Here is an 18,741-nt window from a genome sequence, read left to right as displayed (position 1 = left end):
TGTAGATTGTATAAGTCAGTTGAAGCTTTCCCAATATATTTTATATCAAACATACAGAATTGATATATAAATGGCAACAATCTACCTTATTTAAAGCTTTTATTGTGGATAAACCTCAGCTCCTTTATTCAGGAAAGGATACTGTATTGCACTACTGATGCTCAAGTGTAGATCTAATCGCATCTTTATTTTGGAAAAAATATTGGAATTGAAGTGGCAAAACCTGTCACTTGAAGCACTGACCTTTTCTAGTTATTGTATTGTTATAATTTAAATATTAAAATAGAGGTTAGTTGGCATACCAGTCCATCTTGTTGATGTACCATGAGAATTGTACGGTCTTTTTCATAGGAACTGAATAGTTTGAGCTTAAGCGTTTTTTAGGTACCCATACCACTACCAGTCTTCATGACAAACCACTCCAGCAGCATGGCTCTGCCGTGTGCTGGAATTCCTGGTCTGTGCACATTGCTGTACATACCCTACTGCACTTAGGACACAGTGATGCTGGGGAGAATAGGATGAAAGGGGACAACATGCAAGGCCTGCTGCATAGCTTTCCCTTGAAAATGTCTTATTGCACATGGAACTATTTCCACTTCTTTTGTTTTGAATTCAATTTACATCTTGATCATATCTCATCCCGGGGAGGAGAAACAACAGAAACAGTGCTGTGCAAACTGGGTATCACCACACTGATTTTGAGGTTGTTTAAATGTTCTTTGGGGCAAACTTGAAAGAAATGCTGAGAGCTTATTTAAGCCTTGATGCTTGGCCCATAAATCTTTTGGTCAAGGATCAAAACAAAAGAGTTTAAAAACTGGATATTATTGCCCCAAAGATGGAATCTACTTGATGAACTTGCATAGCTTACCACTTAGCTTTGGTCATTTACTCTCTAATGAAAGTGTCTACAATGTATTACACAGCAGAATCACTGTTGCCTTTGGTAAGTCTTAAACGTTGTCCAAGTCCAGTGTATGTTCCAAATATATTCCAAATGCCTCTGTCAGTCATTGAGGTACTGCAGCACTTGCTAAAGCCAGTCAGCATTGATTTCAAACACCTCTTCTGTTACCAGAGGGGGAATGGGCTACTCTTAACTATGAAAAGTGGTTTCTTTACCTAGTCAGCATAAGAAGCTGAGATTAGTTGCAGTGTAAAGCGTCAGTGACTTGAACTCTGTCCCAGAACCAAATTCAGATATTAATCAGGCACTCCTGCAGCAGCTCTCCCATATGAGGTGTTGCTGTTGTAAACAAGTAAAGAATCACAACTTTGTTTCTGGCTTTGGCAGCCATTTTATCTTCAGCCATGCCCTTCATCTTCTACCACTGTTCATGCTACAAAAAGTAATTCATGACCCCTGGTAGAGGTGAATTCACTTCTCACATATTTTCACAGAAAAAGGAAGCATCATTTACAGCTGTGCATAAACCTGCCAGACTAGTTCGAGTGCTGGAATTGCATCTTCATGACTGACATCCAGTCACTGAGGTGTGTGTACTTTGCTCTCCTTCCTGTTCCTATTCCATGCAGTCAGTGTAGGTGGTCTGACACTGTAAGTTTACATGTTTAAAGCCCTGGAACAAAAACTGAGTGACCTTGAGGAGAGTTGCTCTGCAGCTCCTCTGCAACCTCAGTCTTGAGTTCTGCCACGGTAGTCACACCTCTGGCACTGAGGGGGTGACTGTACTGCAGCATCAGTTGTCCTTTCAGTCATTCAGGACTGAGCTGGCTTTGGTCTCATAGGCTTTAAGACCATTTATATCCTAATGGCTTTTACCACAGCAGTGTAATCAGTAGCATTGTCAAGTACTGGCTTCCTAAAATACAGCTGCACAACAATTTGTCTAGGTAGACTCCTTGGTACCTGTGGCAGAAGAGCACAAAACAGCAGAAATCTCTAGTAGCTAAAAGGTCATGTGCATGAACAGAGTGTCTTCTGCTTGTGGCCATCAGATGCTTAATACTACATTACAGCTATTTGAGGCAATTCTTAGGATAAAGGCTAGAAAAATTCTGCACGCTTAACAGCAGATATGGTTCAGACAAACAATTGTAGTCAAGTTTTCTTACTAGATTAGGGATTTTTTTGCTGTGCATCTGGTCTGTCTCTAGATCCCTGCTGAAGAGGAATGCTGCCCACAGAAGCTGGCTCTGAGGTCCGTGTCAGGAGTCCCATTTGGGAGGGCAGAGCTGATCTTTCCACAGCGAAGTTCACGTTAAAACATGACTTGTTCCTATGTAATCTGTTTTCTGTTAAAAAGAGGAGATTTTACCAGTACAGATTTTAAGTACACACTATGCACAACTTGAGGTTTTGTGTGTCAGACTCAGAAGCAAGTTCCCTTTGCCTACCCTGACATCACCAGAATGAGTGTCTCTGCAACATAAAGCTTTGTTAGGGAACCAGCAGTGGTCTGTTACTCTGCATCTTGTATATTATAAAAGCAGGTATTTGTTGATAATGTCTTGCTTGAAACTTTCTGCTGAGGGCAAGATACATTTCTCATGTTTGAAAATGTCCCCTATGTCCCACAAAAAAAAAAAGGAAGCAACACTATCTTTGTAAAGGCAGTAGTTTTGTTTAAAAAAAAAAAAGGTTTGTAAATCAGGTTCTAAAGTCCCATGTAAAGATTTAGTTACAAACCAGCATAAGTACATTATTTCATTTTACCAGTGAGTGCTTCCTTCTTTCCTTTAAAGAGGACTCATTCTCTCCTGTCCAGAGCATTAATGGGCTTGCTCAAGAAAGGACTTCAGAATTAATTTGTTTTAATTTTCTTTACTGAACTCAGTTTAGTTTCATGAGTTCCTTTCCACTTCTTTTATTACGGTACTTTAGACTCCAAGGAGTTTCTTTGAACTTCATTTAGATGTAACATAAACAGATTTGTAACATTTAAGTTAGGGTTTTATGCCTTCTTTCTTTAACCTGCTGCTTCATGACAAAATACCCCATGATTTTGAATGAAGTTTTTGATTTTGCATGTCTGAATTTGAATGAAGACTCCTCTCCCTTGCTTGCTTCTGGCAGCGTCGATCTTTCACTGCTTAAATGCTGCCTTTGGGGCATGCTTGCAAAGCGTGGAGTGAGCAGCTGGCTCCTGAATGCTCAGAGGCAGGTGGGAAGCACCCGACCTGTATTCCCCAGGCTGTATTCCTGGTCTGCCTCCCATGGCCCCGGGGCAGAGTGAAGGGGAAGGTGCCCTTCATGGCATGGCAGCACAGGAGGGGACGTGCAGTGTCTGGGGTGCAGCTCCAGCATTCTGGACACCTTGTGGTGTGTGGGATGGAAGTTTTGGTTCTTCCACATACAAGTGAGAGCTGTTAACGTAAAGCATCCAGTCTGTATTTGATAAGATTTCTTTGTATCTTCAGCATTTGAAATTCTTTAATATTTCCCAACATCTCAGTGTGCTGAACTCCAGTCTCTCCTACAGCTTGCTACAGATTTGGTTCTCAAATACTCGGTATTTAAGTGGGGGTTTTCCTGTAAGGATTATGTAAGCGTAATTTCAGGAAACAAGCAAGGAGCTGGCAGGAGACTTCTCTTCCCAATTATTTTTTGACACCGGTGTGAAAAATTAATACCTTTAACAAAACTTGGAATCTACACTTCTCAGAGCTCTGGTTATCCATGCCTGTCAGTTAGCCAATGTTAGCATCCAGGACGTGAGGCCATGTTGCAAACACGCTGCACTTGCTGGTTCAAAGCACCTGCCCAACTGCTGTAGGAAAAGAGGCTGAATTCAATTCCCACAGATCAGTGCCATCATGAACCTCATTCCTCAAAGTGGGACTTCCATTGCTGTGTAATCACACTGTAATACTTCAATACACTGACTTCTGTGAGCCCTTCTCAAGTGAAGCTCAGATGCCCAAACTTGAGTTGTGGGCTGGTATAAGGTTTGCCTGCTCTAAGGATGCTTACATTAATTGCCACTAATTGCTGTGAGTTTATTAATTGGATGGAGGAATATTCTGTTGCCTCTTACACTTTTGCTAGTCTTTCAGGCACCAGGAGACGAAAACTCACTGAAACTCTGTCAAAAGAGGTGGTAAAAAACATGTTGCTTAACAGAAGGCGTTAATGCCTCATAAATTTTAATTTAAACTCCCAAGATAGCACTTGGAGTATAAACACAAGCTCTTAGTAGCTACAGAAAGTGTGTGGTGGCTGACTCCTAGCTGAATTTGTAATTCTCCACAGTTGAAATTTGAAGACTTCAACCATTTACTACATACGTAAATAACAGTGAAAACAACTAAATGTGACTGTTGGCACTGCAGAATACTAAACCAGGAATGTGCTTGATGTGACTTGCTTGATACAGCTATTAAACCCTGGTTTCATTCTTTCCTGGTCAGAAGGAAATACGTCAAGCAATGAAAACAAGGAGTCATTGCAATGAAATCCATGAAGAATAATTTTAAACAAAAATGCAGTTAAGAGCTATATGCACCCGCCACCTCTACCAAGTGTTGTAACAGTTTAATTAAATTAATCAAAAAAGGTAGTCCCTGAATGTTGCAGTGGTTGAAAAAGTTTCTTTCCATAGTCGATAACCATATCTCCACGGGTTGAGGGGGGAAGAGATGGGAATGTCAGAATTCAAAGCGGTGTTTAAGTATGGAAAATGTTTACGATGTATGTAAATGGGATTCTCAGTAGTGACAGATCGTGTGCAAATTGACAAGACTTCAATTTATTTTTGAATGGCAATATAGATTGTCAAGGTTGTGTATAATTATAATAAATATATAAACCGCTACTTGAACCATAAATGACCACCCACGACCTCGTTTTTGCATCAATGTTCTTAAAAACAGCTTTGTCTGATGTCAAGGGTTGATACAATGCCAGTTTGTCCAAAAGGCCACGGGTAAGATAGAGGCGGTTTTAGTGCCTCACCTGTCCTGCTGTGGCTTCTCTCGCCCTTCTCTGTCCAGGCTGCTGCAGCCCAAACATAGCACTGCTTTGCCTCTGGGGAGCTCCAGTTATTTCCACAGCTGCTATCGCATCTCTGCCTTTGGATGAGCACAAATTCCCAAGTTTCCAGTAATTCATCTTTCATGAATGACTTACTGCAACATACAAGTTCAAGGTAGTTTTGAACTGCTGGGGGGAATTGAGGGCTTTGGGCACTGTTGGTTCTCTGAGCAGATGAGGAGGTGCAGCTGGAAAGCAGCAAGCTGTGGGATTACTCCAGGAATTTTTTTATGCGCTAGCAGTGTAATGGGAATCGCTCCATCCTCCACCAGGATGCAATGACTGTAGAATTCTGCATAACCTAGACAAACGCACCAAAACACAACCTGATTCGACATTTTTGTAACCTTCTTCCTCAGTACACTTTAAAAGCTCCCCACAGTCTGCATTTCTTCCAGGCTTTGCATTCTTAGATCTCAATAAGTAATGAAATGTTTCAGCTATATTAATTTCACAGGCCAGGTTTGGGACTTAGGGGTGGGAAAAGGTCCTTCCAATTAAAAAACTACATGTATTTACATAAATATTTACGTACATGTATATATACATGCACATATATTGTGCATATGTAAAAATGTACACTAGAAATCGTCTTACTTTAACAGCCAGTACAGGAGAAAATACTGTCCTTAGCCTACTCTGCTGTCTGAGCATCTCAGACCAATAAATCAGCCCCTTCACACTCCAGTGCTTACCAGCTGTGCAGGGATGTTCACCTCCAGGGAAAGTATTCCACAGTCAGACTGCAAAAGAGGACTGTTCTAGCAAAATAGTGTGAATGTGGGAAGAATCACAGAATACCCTGAGTTGAAAGGGACCCACAAGGATCCTCAAAGTCCAACTCGTGGCCCTGCACAGGACACCCCAGCATTCCCACCATGTAACCGAGAGTGTTGTCCAAACACTTCTTGAACTCTGTCAGGAAAAATCTTTCCCATTTTACTTATTGTTTTCACATCTTTCAAATGCTCCTGTTGCAATAAATATTCCCCAGCTACTCCATCATCTACCTGCACTGCCTTGTCTACAATATGAAGGCAGGACAAAATACTCTCATATGGTGATTTTAGCATAGGGAGTGGAGATGGAAAATGAGGTCTGAAGTGCAAAGATCACCAGCTCTATTTATGATGACATTTCTAAACGTGTGCTTTGCAAAGTCACTGATGAAATAATAACCACACCAGCTCTTGCAAGCTTTTATTAAGTGAAGATTAACAATCTGCTCACAGGTTGTTAATCAGTGGCATTACCTTTGCTGGCTTTGAGTGCTAATTTACAAAGAATCAACAACCCAGCTTATCTCTCTGTTGGTTTTTCAAAAGCATTTCCCTGTAACATCTAGTTCACAAACACCAAATAAAGTTTACCAGACTGGGATCTCTGGGCCTTAGAATGACAGTGGAGGAAGTATTCAGTGTGTCAAACAGAAGCAAGCTGTCTACCACAGGAAACTTTCATTTTCTTCCATATTACAGAAAGTATGAAATACACATTTATAAATCTAATTTGACAGGTAGAACTATAAAACGTATCTAAATTCACTAAGTTGCCAAGACTATGGAAATTTTAAAGATAATTATCCTACAACTTTTAATTAGACAAGAGAGTATTTGCATTTGTCTTTGCTTGCAAGAAAATAAACAACCATAGTCCAATTTGCTAAATTCTCATGATAGGGCTTTTTCAAGACAAACTAACTGAGCTCAGACAACAGAAACTTATTTTTCAGTATTATCTTGGGGGTGCAACAAGCCACTAAAGAAGTATTTTATCTTGCTTTCCTTTAATACAATGTCAGTAAAAGCACCACTACAACCTGTTTGCCCCAAAAAGGGCAGTAAGAATTGTCATTTGTCTTAATACACTAAACTGTTGATCAAAATCGTTTGTAAACAACGGGACATATGCAAAAATTACACCTTTATGCTCAGGTGACATTTTGTTTTCATGGATGACACCAGTAAGCCAATTTTCAAAGCCAGAAGAGCAGACACATATCCTGACAGTGAAGTATGAACTGAAAAAGCAAGAGAAAAATATTATTATTGTAGTATATTATAGTAATATTATTTTAGTTAGGACAATCAAATTGTATTTTGTTGAGGAAGCCTTCAAATCTCACACTGCATCCATTGCTACCATTTTGAAATCCACCTGAATGAACTAAGCAGATATGATTACCCAAGGGATTCAGCTTCTTTGCAAATCCAGCTGCTTGCTTGGTAACTGAGTGCTAGTTACAGCTAAAAATTTTCAAAAATTACTTCAAAGGGAGTCAGTCAAGATTTCCAACAGAATAGCCTAGGGAAACACTGAATAGATTTGTATTTAAATTGGTTTTTAGCTCTAGGTATCCAAATAGCAGTGTTGCTACACAGAGAAATCTGTCCCCTGGTTTTCAGTTTGTCTCACTTTGCAAGGCAGAACGTCACTCACAAGCGCACATGATGCAAGTGCTGACCCCTGAGTATCTGCACTGATTTGAAACTCCTTAGCTGTGCTGTGATGATGTTATTTTCACTTTGGGGTGAGGAATTCTTTTTACTGATGTGAGTTGGTGCAGATTGTGTGATGAATTTAATGATAATTCTAGACCAAGCCAGGTCTTCTTAATACAGTTCAAATACTGAGACCAGACTTTTTCACGGAATTTATTTTGACTTGCAAAAGTTTCCTCTATTAGAAACTATCACTTAGTGCTCACAAGTGCTGTACAATCAAAAGAATCACAGAAAAGGCATCTGGAAAAACTTGCACAGTGGTTCATGTCCTGCTCAGGACCAGGGCACAATCTGGTGCTGTGTTCTATACAGCAACAAATACAGACACCTACAACAGAGGCATCAGCCAAATTAGCACATCATTCCAAAGACCTCATTGTTTCCATAACACAGGCATGATGTCAGCCCGGCTCTAGTGGTAAATCACTGACTGAGCTCACCCTTGGTATCTACAGAGACAGGCTCGACTATACCACACCAAGTTACAAATTCTGTAATTTCACTAAGATGGACAAAAGATCTGAGGGGAAAAAAGCTTATGCTCTCATAAATGGTAAAGTACCACTGGACTACCAAATGCTGGCATTGTAGTCCAGCACAATCAGTAAAAATAAAATACTCACCGGTCTTTGACAGCATTAATACAAGCAACACAATATTCCTGTAACATAGACTCAAGGCCACTGCTGCAGGGCCAGTAACTTGACAGGAGTGTTCAAAGTTGGAATGTCCATAAAAATGTGTTAGTCATTGCAACAAAGCCTTATGCCACACCAAGGATTTTACTCAAAACAGATTATATTTAATAGCCAGCTTCTCAGAAACAATCATTCTTTCAACAAACTATTTTTTTCTTCACTTATATTACAAATGACTTCCCTCCAGCCACACTCCTCAGCTAAGGATGAAACATGTTGTCAGTTTTACAGATGAGTAAACTAAATCACATGGCTAACAAGTTTGACTTGTTTCTTAAAGATACAGATTTAAATAAAAAATTCCTTCTCTGAAATAAATGGAATTTCACTACCAAAGAAGTAGGGAAGGTGAGGAAACAATTTTTGCTTCATCTTTCTTTCTTGATGAGCACAGCAGTGGCACAGTCAGTTCCAGGATGAAGAAGTTTTCAGTGATTCTTTTCTGTCTGAAACAGATGCTCCCTCTGGAGAAGTTGCCATCATACAGACAGAGGAGAGCCACAGCCCTTTCCTGTGTGAGGCAAAGCATCAAAAGTGATACAGCTCTCAAGATATTTGTTCAATGCCCAGCCTCTCTCGACACAAAGATTCTGCCATCTATGAATTAACATTTCCTCTGAGCATGCTGAAGAGAGAAATGTCAGCCTCCCGAGCCACATGAAGAATCTGCAGAAAGTATAAAAAAACCAAACCAAAACCTGGGCTACTGAAAGTAAAAACAGAGACTGTACTGCACTGTAGCTATGCTACTGTTAGTCAGACTTAAGCAATAAACATGCCATGGAAAGTTCTCAAGGAAAACCAGTCCGGTCTCCCTGGTAGGACAGAATATCAGGGAGCAGAACTAAGAGCTCAATAATTAAAGCTGAGCATAGGCTTTTGCTTAAGAAAGGAGTTTCAAAGTTAAGCTTTGAACACACTGCTTCACATACCTCCAAACTTCAGGCACACTATACCCCTGCAAATATACCCCTGCCAGTTTGAAACTGCCTTGATCAAGTCCTGGTGCAGCCACAGCAGCACAAAGCTCAACACAGGCTGCTTAATCCCCAAACACAGGCCCAGCCTCAGGCTCCAGTAAAACTTGGCACCCATGGTTGTAAGAGAAGTGGCACAGATGTGAAGCAATTAGGTCAAAGTATTTCTGAGACTGGAACATGAAGGGGAAAGAAAAAAAAGTGAATTTTACTGGTGAAAAAACCACCCCATTATTCTGATTTTTCCTCCCATTCACTATGAGCAGGGCTGTTCACTATTGAGGTGCAAATGCCACAGAAGCAATATAACATCCCCCTTTTTGAAAAATTTAAATCCCAACCTGGGAATCAAATTGCACCTTTGTACAAAGCTATACAACTTCTCTAATTTCAATGGAACTACAGCTGCTTACGTTTAGAGCTGAAAATAGTCCACTACAGTTTCTGTCTTTGGAAAATGCTGTCCTATGATTGCTTCAGAAGAGTTGCATGGTGTAAGCAGGCACTTTAAATTCATTTTCTGCCAAGATGACAGAAAATAACCACATTTATTTAGTTAGTGATTGGTTCTATTGCTGAAACTGACAGAAATCTTATTCTCTTTTCCTAAGCTCCTCTTATTTTAGAGGAAACTGAGGTTGTTATAGCCCTGCAGCTACATGAATGTCACAGGTTGTTTGGGATCCCGGGATACAGCAATGGTCACTTCAGCTTGTTCATTCACACAAGGTTTCTACACTTCATGTGACACAAGGCAATACCTGATGGCTGCGTGAATGATCCTATATATTCACAGTACAAATAAATACACCTCATACTGTGCTGCATGTGACAGGTACCTGTGATTCCTCCTTTGCTGGTTGTGTGAAGCATACAGACAGAGTAAATCTATTCATTCTCTTCTAACAGAAGAATGAATAAACAGTTCTACCAAGGCAGATTAACTCCATCTTTTTACCCAGGATGTCTTAAAAGAATATCTGTACTCAGTAAGATGTGGGCTTTTTAACTCTAAAAGACTGTTGAGGTATGAATGCCTCATTTAGTTAATATCAAACCCATTGCTTACTATGTCTTCCTGCATGGAGGCATTAAACTGCCATTCAAAATCCAGTTGGGTTTTTTTCAGAGGTCTTTTTGCATTCTGTGGAACAGAGGCAAACTTCATGCGCTCACAGTAAGCTCAGTGTACAGCTAAGTGCTAATCCCTGAGTTCTGAAAACACATATAAGAACAAACACTAATTAGAAAAAGGATTAAAATATAAGACAATAATTACTCTCATGACTCTTGCATAGTTCAATATGGCTTGGAAACTCCATTAACAAAGGAATTGTGCCTAAGGGAGCAGTCCGCCTTTGCAAGTAAGATTGGCTGTCAACACTGGCAGCTACACCCACTGCTGGCAACTGAATATTCATCAAGGGCGACCAAGGAAATCTCCAGTGAACACCTAAATAAACTGTGAGGAGGAAGGTGGAACCAATGCTGGCATTAGGCAAGGATAAAAACAACAGACCAGTGAATCCTGACACACCAAACCACGCTGAGCGTGCACTTCATCCAATGCCTATCTGCAGGGTTGCATTTCCAGTGACCACGGCACTCAGCTGCCACGAGAAAGGCAAAGAAACAGGTGAAAAGGTTTACAGAGCAGAAGACAAACAGGTAAAATTCCACCTGAGGATAAACGAGACCAGCGTCACCTTTGGATATTGTGATGCTCAAGATGGAAAGAGAAAGAAATAGCAGCCTGGACCTTTAACATGAATGAAATGCATTTGAAATAAATTGATGCTGCAGTCTTCTCATTTTTCCAGGCTGAATTCAGCTCAGATTAAGTCCAAGGTGGAATGTGCCTTGCATAAGCCAAAAACTAAGCATTTTTTTGTTTGGTTTGGGTTTTTTCCCAGGTTATCTTCTGAGTCATAGAAGAACACTACATTATTTGAATAGTTTGCGACTTAGAACACAAAATAAATTTACAGACAGTGAAGGTGTGGATAATAACCATAAGGAATATGCTCCTAATGGAGCACAGTCAAAACAAAAACTTTTAATGAGTTTTACTCCAAGCTTCAGTATAAACAAGACTCAGAGGTTTTGTTCTCAAAGATTTTGGCACAGTGGCTTTTAAGATAAAGTATGTGAGTGGAAACACCTTTTTGTGCTCATCCATAAGATGTACTTACTGCAATTATGACATTACTACATTTTACCTAAGAAGCAGGGTATGAAGACTCCAGACCACTGTAAACAGCGAACATCCAGCAAACACATTCCAAAATTCATAATCAAACTGCTGAAATACCAGACTGAAACAAGTGCCTGGTAATGAATTGTTACTGACAGAAATTTTGCTTTTCACCACTCAAGTTTTTATCAGACAGGTGATTCTAAATGACAAGAGCAAGGTTTCTCATCTCTGAAAGCAAAGCTGAAAGGTGAACTCCAAAAGCATTTGTGTGGGTGGGCACCAAATCAAAGAAAATTCTCATCGGATAAAATTTTATATTCTTTGTAGAAACACAGAATTCAATTTAGTGAAAAAAGAGACAGAAGCAGCCAAGTCTCCATGATCACGTACTTTCTCTTGAATAAATTAACAAAAAATCCACAACAAAACCCACCACAAACATAATCTGGGTTTGATTCAGTTTTGGTTTGGGTAAATCAGTCCATCGCTGACCAACTTTTCTAGCATTCCCATCCAGAATATGGGAGAAAATAATCTGTAAGGGATCTTCCTTCACAGGTCAGTCATGACAAAAAGGAAAACGAAACATGCATTTCAGTGGTGTTAGGCATGAAAATACCCCACTGAAGTTTTGTGACTGTGTAACTACAAAGTTCAATTTTTAAAAATAAATTGTTCTTGACAGCAGCAGCTGGCAACAGAATTGCACTGACTCTCTCATGCTGCTGACACACCCTTGCAGGCTCGCAGGACTGCTGGGTGCTTGTCCTGCTGGGCTTTCCCAGCTGCAGCGCCACTGAAACACGAGCCCTGCCCAGGCACGCTGCCGGTGAGCTCATCCCTGGCAGGTCACAGCCATCTCTTGAGCAGATGCTGGGGAAGGTAAGGCAGCATTTATTAGGATATTTAGAATAGAAAGTTAACATATCAAAGCAGAATCAGACAGGGATCCTTTCAACACCTTCCTGTGCCACACCTTAATTGTCTTAAGAGAATGAATGATGCACTATGTGGTTTATTTCCTTTCCTCCCCTTCACCTGAGCTCGAGCTGAATGTGTTATTTCTAGCATCCTCGCATATTAAGGCAGTCATAAGTGAGAGCAGTTATGCAAAACTTAAAAAAAATAAATCTGAAGTAATGAAAAACTCAAATTTTGCCTTGTCTAAATGAGCTTTCTTCACAAGCACAGACATCTTCCCAGTTCTTCAGGGATGAGGGAGGCTATGACTGGTCCTCCAAACCATTTGTGCCTTCTTGGGGAAGAGAATAACACTTACTGGAATACTGTTACCAGCCAGCAAATCTGCATTCAATACAAGGCATCAGCCTGACCATCTCCATGGTACACCCAAAAAATTGTTCCATGAACATTTGTCACTAAATAAGTAAATCCAGTAATAGGAAATTTGTACTTTTGGCAGAAGAGAAACACAAAGCTAAATGGTTTGAAGCCAAAGATAGGTAAAGTCACTCTAGGAGAAACACATACATTTGAAGTGGGGTGATTAACCACTGAGACAATTTTAGCTCCAGGCACCACAGGGTCACTGGCACTGGACATGTTTAACATGGAAATGAGATCCCTGGAGATAGAATTGCAGAGCTGTGGGCCCACAAACACACACACTACCAATGCTCCTCCTTCTCTTCAGTGTAGACAACAATGTAGTGTGACTCTGTCTGCTCATGGCAGCTGCAGTAGAGTAACTCAAAGATTTCTTTATTTCTCTCTTGGTTTGAGCACATTTTAGTAACATATGTCTGGCAAAACTTTGGGTCCCACATGACAAATATCTTAATAATTACTGCAAAAAGCCTAAGTCAATTAATTTTGTTGTTAAGATTGTACAACATGTTGGTGATGTGACAGACCAGATAAACCAGAACTACTATCAGTGATAAGGCAGGGTCAAATCAACTAGGGGATTCCAAACTGGGATTCAGATACTCCACTGGGGTGGGGTAAAAAGTCCAGAAGAGAGAGAATCAGACTTAAAAATGGCTGAAGTGTTCTTGTGTGATTAAAAGAAGAAATAATACAGAGAATAGTGCCAGTGTGAGAAAAGAGTTCAGCAGTTTAAAAGAAGCTCTATGATAGACCTTTTCACAGACACACTGACACAGAGACAGGTGGCACTACTTGGAATCTGGACTAGCAACCAGCAAAATGACCATTAAAAACTCCTGTTTATAGGAAATAATCACAGAACTACCCTTTATGTCTCAGTTCAGCAAAAATACCATTGTTTGATATGAAGATTTTGGAACTGAAAAATGGAGAAGGCTTAGATTTGTATTTTATCAAAGGTGTAAAATACTGAAAATTTAGAAGACCATCAATGGCTCTGTTATAAAAACATGAGGGCTGCAAGAATAAGCTTTACTGGTAACATAGAATTAGAAGGCATCATAAAACCAGAGTGCTGGGTATCCTAGGTGATGAATCAGATGACACTCAGAATTTCAGTAACAGATGTGAAATAAAATCCAGTAATACACATTCAAGGGTCATGCATGTGTAGATTAATAAAAAATAATTATGCTATAAGAAGATGTTTCTAAATTTGAAAAATTGTAACAAAGGAAGGATTTGAATGCAATTGTCATGAAGACCATTATAAACTGCCAGTATAACAGGACGGAAAAAGTAAAATGTGATCTTCCAAAGTACCAGGAGGAGTATTTCTACTAAAAGAATAGCGTCACTCACTAAGTGTTAATATAATACCAGCAGCTCATGCTGAGAAAAAGGTGGATTTGTTACACAGGAAGTGCAAAGAAAATCTACAGATTGACCTGGGTAACAGGAAACATAGCACATGCCAGGAGAGTAAGATAGCTTGGCTTGTCTATAGAGGTAAGATAAAGGCTTTAGGAGGTCAGAAATGTTGTCTGTAGGATGCTGTTAGACAAACGGACACTAGCACCACATACACTGGTAAACTAGACTGTTCCAAAGCATCTGTTTGACCACTGCCCTGCTGCTCAACTACCTGAGCAGTATAAACACAGTTAATAGAAATAAGTGAATAGGAAGCATTGCTCTCATTTAATAATTTTCATGATGCTCAAATTACAAAGGTACACATGAAGGAGCTGTAATAACAGCACGCTTAGCTAAAGAAATCAAGTCTTGGCAAAACTATTGCAAGGATGGTGACAGGAAGGGGCAGAGGGGAGGAATACATCTGTGAAGCCATTGGTTGCCTTATCCAACTCTTCCTTCTCCTCCTCGAGCAAGAAACAAACCTTCAACACACCACAACCTAATTTTTCAGAAAATCACCAACTAGGCCTTATTTTTTGTTTCTTTGCCAAAAAATGATCCATTGTGATTATGGTTTAGTGGGAAGGTAAATTTTCTGAATAAAACCATGAGCCAATTTCAACTTGGAAATAACACCAGCGATCCATGTCCATCACAAAAGTAAAATGTCAGGCAGACTGAAGTTTTCATGATACTTGAGTGTCATTGAAGGAGAAAAGTGTAAAACTGGGGTAATTTTTTTTAAGTCCTAGTGGTCAAACAGAAGCCAGGGCTGATGGATCGTTATATGCTCACAACTCATCATCTACCCAGGACACACCAGCAGAGCAACCAACAGTGACGTATTTGTAAAATGTAACTTTATTCCCTGTACTGATTGCTTTTTATTGTCCTTCTTACTCAGTTCCTTTTTACTTTTGTTGCTAATCAGACTTCTCCACTTGATGAAGTGTGATCTAAATCTTCACATTTTGGTCATGCAATGAAGTTGAAGGAAGGCCTGCATGCCCTGTTTTAAGGGAGTCCTATTACTCTCATAAAATTATTTAAAGAAGAATTCACGACAGGATTTCTTTCAATGCTTAAGCATTGAGAAGAAGAGTAGATTCTCTGTGATAAAGTTACCAAGAGATTTGTTACATCGCTGGTTTGTCTCATGAGCTCTGTTCGCAGCAGATGCTGACCCCTGCAGTCATAAACGCAACCCAACAACAGAATAGTGATTCGAGCTTCTTTTGAGACAGAAAGCATCACTTCACTGCATGTCGCAGCTTGACAATCAGTGGAGGTGCAGCTTCTCACTTGCTGAAAGGCCCTTTTAAAGGGGAGACATGAGAGTAAAAGAAGCCAAACTAGACATTGGCATCGACATTAACCTCCCAATCTTATGCAAGAAACATGATCATTTTCCAAAGACTTCCTATTTTTAACCTCCCAACTACTGTGCAACCCCAAATACGCTACACACTATGCAACAGAAATTCAGAGAATTCCATGCCTGTGCCCTAAAGAACGTACAGCTTTTCAACTGTGATGGCTAATTAAAAAAACCAATCACTTCTACCTATTTTGTAGAAATCTACAAATTTTGTCTCCTGTATGGTCATGCACCATATTTTGTATGCTGTTGGTTATCTAGTTTGCCCCCAACATCAGTATGTATCAGTCATACTTTTAGCTCATGAATTCACTCACACAACTCTTCTCATCGCCCTTCAGGTTAATAATCTAGCCTTGAAATTAAACGGAAAGTCTCCTTTTTGCTAATCTTCCAGCCCAGTTACTCAAGCCAGTGATGACTGTTAATGTTCCACATCTCCACAAACCAGGTCTATTTAATCACTCACACAGCTTCTGGTTCACCTTTAAGGATTCTCAGCAATTGACACATACATTTATCCACAATCTATTTCACACCCATGACTGCACAAACCTTCCCAAGAGCCTCCTTCTCTGAAGAAGAAAGTGCAGCTTGATTACAAGCCACCTCTGTATTTTATTTCAACAATGAAAGTTTGCGGGTTCTGGGGGAACTGCTTGAGTTTATAGCCACAAGCTGGCAAACACTGGAGAAGGTGAAGTGCTAAATCACTCCACCTCCTCCTCGCATCCTGGATGCCTGCCCTAGCAAAAATAACTTTGGGAGCACTCCCCTGGTACAGAAGGAGCCAGCAAGACATTTATGAGGTGGGATAATTCAGAGGGCAGGCTAAAAAAATAGAAACCAATAAAAATAAAAATCTTTTTCCCAGTCCAAACCAATTCCTTGATCTGCTTCACTGTGTAGCTACATGAACAGTCCTGTCACACAAAAAAAGCAGAAACAGTGCTTGAGCTTGTATAAACAGTGCTGCATCTGAACATCAAGAAAAAGATAAAAACACAACTGAACAACCAGTTGAAAAATAAGAAATGGAAAAAAAATTATTCTCAAAAACTGGGGAAAATTTGTTCTGTGCAAGGGACTGCCACCAGCTCACTATATGGATTGAGTCTAAATATTGTTTGAAGGCATGCTTGCCCAAAAATGAATTTAATTTTTAATAGAGCAGCTAGGAATATAAAAGCACGTGAGATTGCAAACAAACTGCTGAGGTAATGGAACTTGAAGATGTTCCCACACATTTCAAATTCACCTTAACTGCAGAAGGGAAATTCATCAATGACACCTGGCATCCAGTGAAGGCCTCTAGCCCATAAAAATAAATTTGTTACAATGCTTTGTTTCACATCAGCCATGAAGTGCTGTTGACCAGGTCTAATTGCTACTGTGACAAAGTAAACAAAAGTGAAATGAAGGAGCCAAAGGACACATGAGAATCTCCATACACAGCTCCAGGATTTCATTTTACCCTGTATTTTAGATAAAACACAATACAAAAGAGTCACTCAATACCTTTAAAGTCACATCACTCAGAGGCCTCCTCAATAACATGCTAGTACCTCAGGTTAAACAAAGATTTGTGTCAAGAAGAGCATGCTAAGGACAGGTGATGGAATGAGGTTCATTCCTGATTATCTTGACTTGTGTTTTTCTTTAAACTCACAGTTCAGAAATTATTTCAGCAGAAAAATAGTTGGAAATAGCATTTTCAGAAAATTAAACAAGGTACTTGGGAATTAAATCCACAAAAGGATTAAAGCAGCTGCTCTGCCTTTGCCTCTCAGTTTTGCTTGTACTTGACACTCATTGTACCTCCTTGTCATAGAAGACAACTCAAAGAAAAGCTGTGCTATATTCAAACAATAATTACAGCAACGACCACCACGAAACCAGCACAATTCCTGTCTGGAATCCCTTCTGTTAGTCTGGAACACACTAACAGAAGTGGGAGTGGCAACGCCTTTGAAAAAGGTTCAGGACCCAAGAGGAATTTGTTCACAAAACCATGACTTGCAGCTGAAAGCAGTGTCCCTTGGGTCAATATTGGGGCCAATACTGTTCAACATCTTTGTCGGTGACACGGACTGTGGGATCAAGTGCACCTTCAGCAAATTTGCTGACAGCTCCAACTGCACGGTGCAGTCAACATGCTGGAGGGAAGCGATTTCATCCAGAGGGACCTTGCCAGGCTTGAGAGTGGCCAAATTCAAAACTCATGAAGTCAACAAAGCCAACTGCCAGGTCCTGCACCTGGGTTGCGGCAATCCCAGGAACACCAACAGGTTGGGCAGAGAAACGACTGAGAGCAGCCCTGCAGAGAAAGACTTGGGAGTGATGGTTGATGACAAACTCAACATGTGCTGGCAGTGAGCACTTGCAGCCCAGAAAGCCAAGGAAATCCTGGGCTGCAACCAAAGGAGTATTGCCAGCAGGTGAAAAGAGGTGATTCTTTCCCTCTTCTCTGCCCTGGTGAGACCCCGCCTGGCTTACAGTTCTGGTGTCCCGACATGAGGGCACAGAACTGTTGGACAAGTCCAGAGGAGGGCCACAAGGCTGATGAGGACTGGAGCACCTGCCCTGTGAGGACAGGCTGAGAAAGCTGGAACTGTTCAGCCTGGAGAAGGTTGAGTGGAGACCTCGGAGTAACTTTCCAGTATCTGAAGGGATCCTAAAGAGAAGTGGGAGAGGGCTCTTCAGCAGGAACTGTAGTGATGGGACAAGAAGTACTGGATACAAATTGAAAGGGGGGAAATTTCGGTTAGATATTAGGAAGAAATGTTCTACTGTGAGGGTGGTGAGACACTGGAACAGGCTGCCCGGGGAGGTTGTGGATACCCCATATTCAGCAGTATTCAAAGCCAGGTTGGGTAAGGCCTTGAGCAACTTGGTCTAGGGGGCATCTCCCTGCCCCTGGCAGCGGGGGTTGGGATTGGATGACCTTTACGGTCACCCCTGAACATTCCATGACTCCACCATCCTGCGACATCCCGAGCTGAGGCGACATCGCGCGCGCGCCCCTCACTGCGCGCGCCCCTCACCGCGCACGCGCCGTAACGGCTGTCCGGGGAGGGGGGAGGATGGACGGGCACGCGCCGCCCCGCGCACGCGCGGCAGCTCCTCCTCCCGGCCCGGCCGCGAGGGCCGCTCGCGCCGCTGCGTGACGCGCTTGCGTCAGACGCAGCCTCGTCCCGGGGCGGGGCGGGGCGGGGCCGGGCG

This window comes from Corvus kubaryi, unplaced genomic scaffold, assembly GCF_017639235.1.
Source record: "Corvus kubaryi isolate FWS band 111438036 unplaced genomic scaffold, C.kubaryi_AGA036_p1.0 67, whole genome shotgun sequence".
Classification (NCBI taxonomy): domain Eukaryota; kingdom Metazoa; phylum Chordata; class Aves; order Passeriformes; family Corvidae; genus Corvus; species Corvus kubaryi.
The sequence above is the reverse complement of the archived record's forward strand: the minus strand, read 5'-3'. Positions refer to the sequence as shown.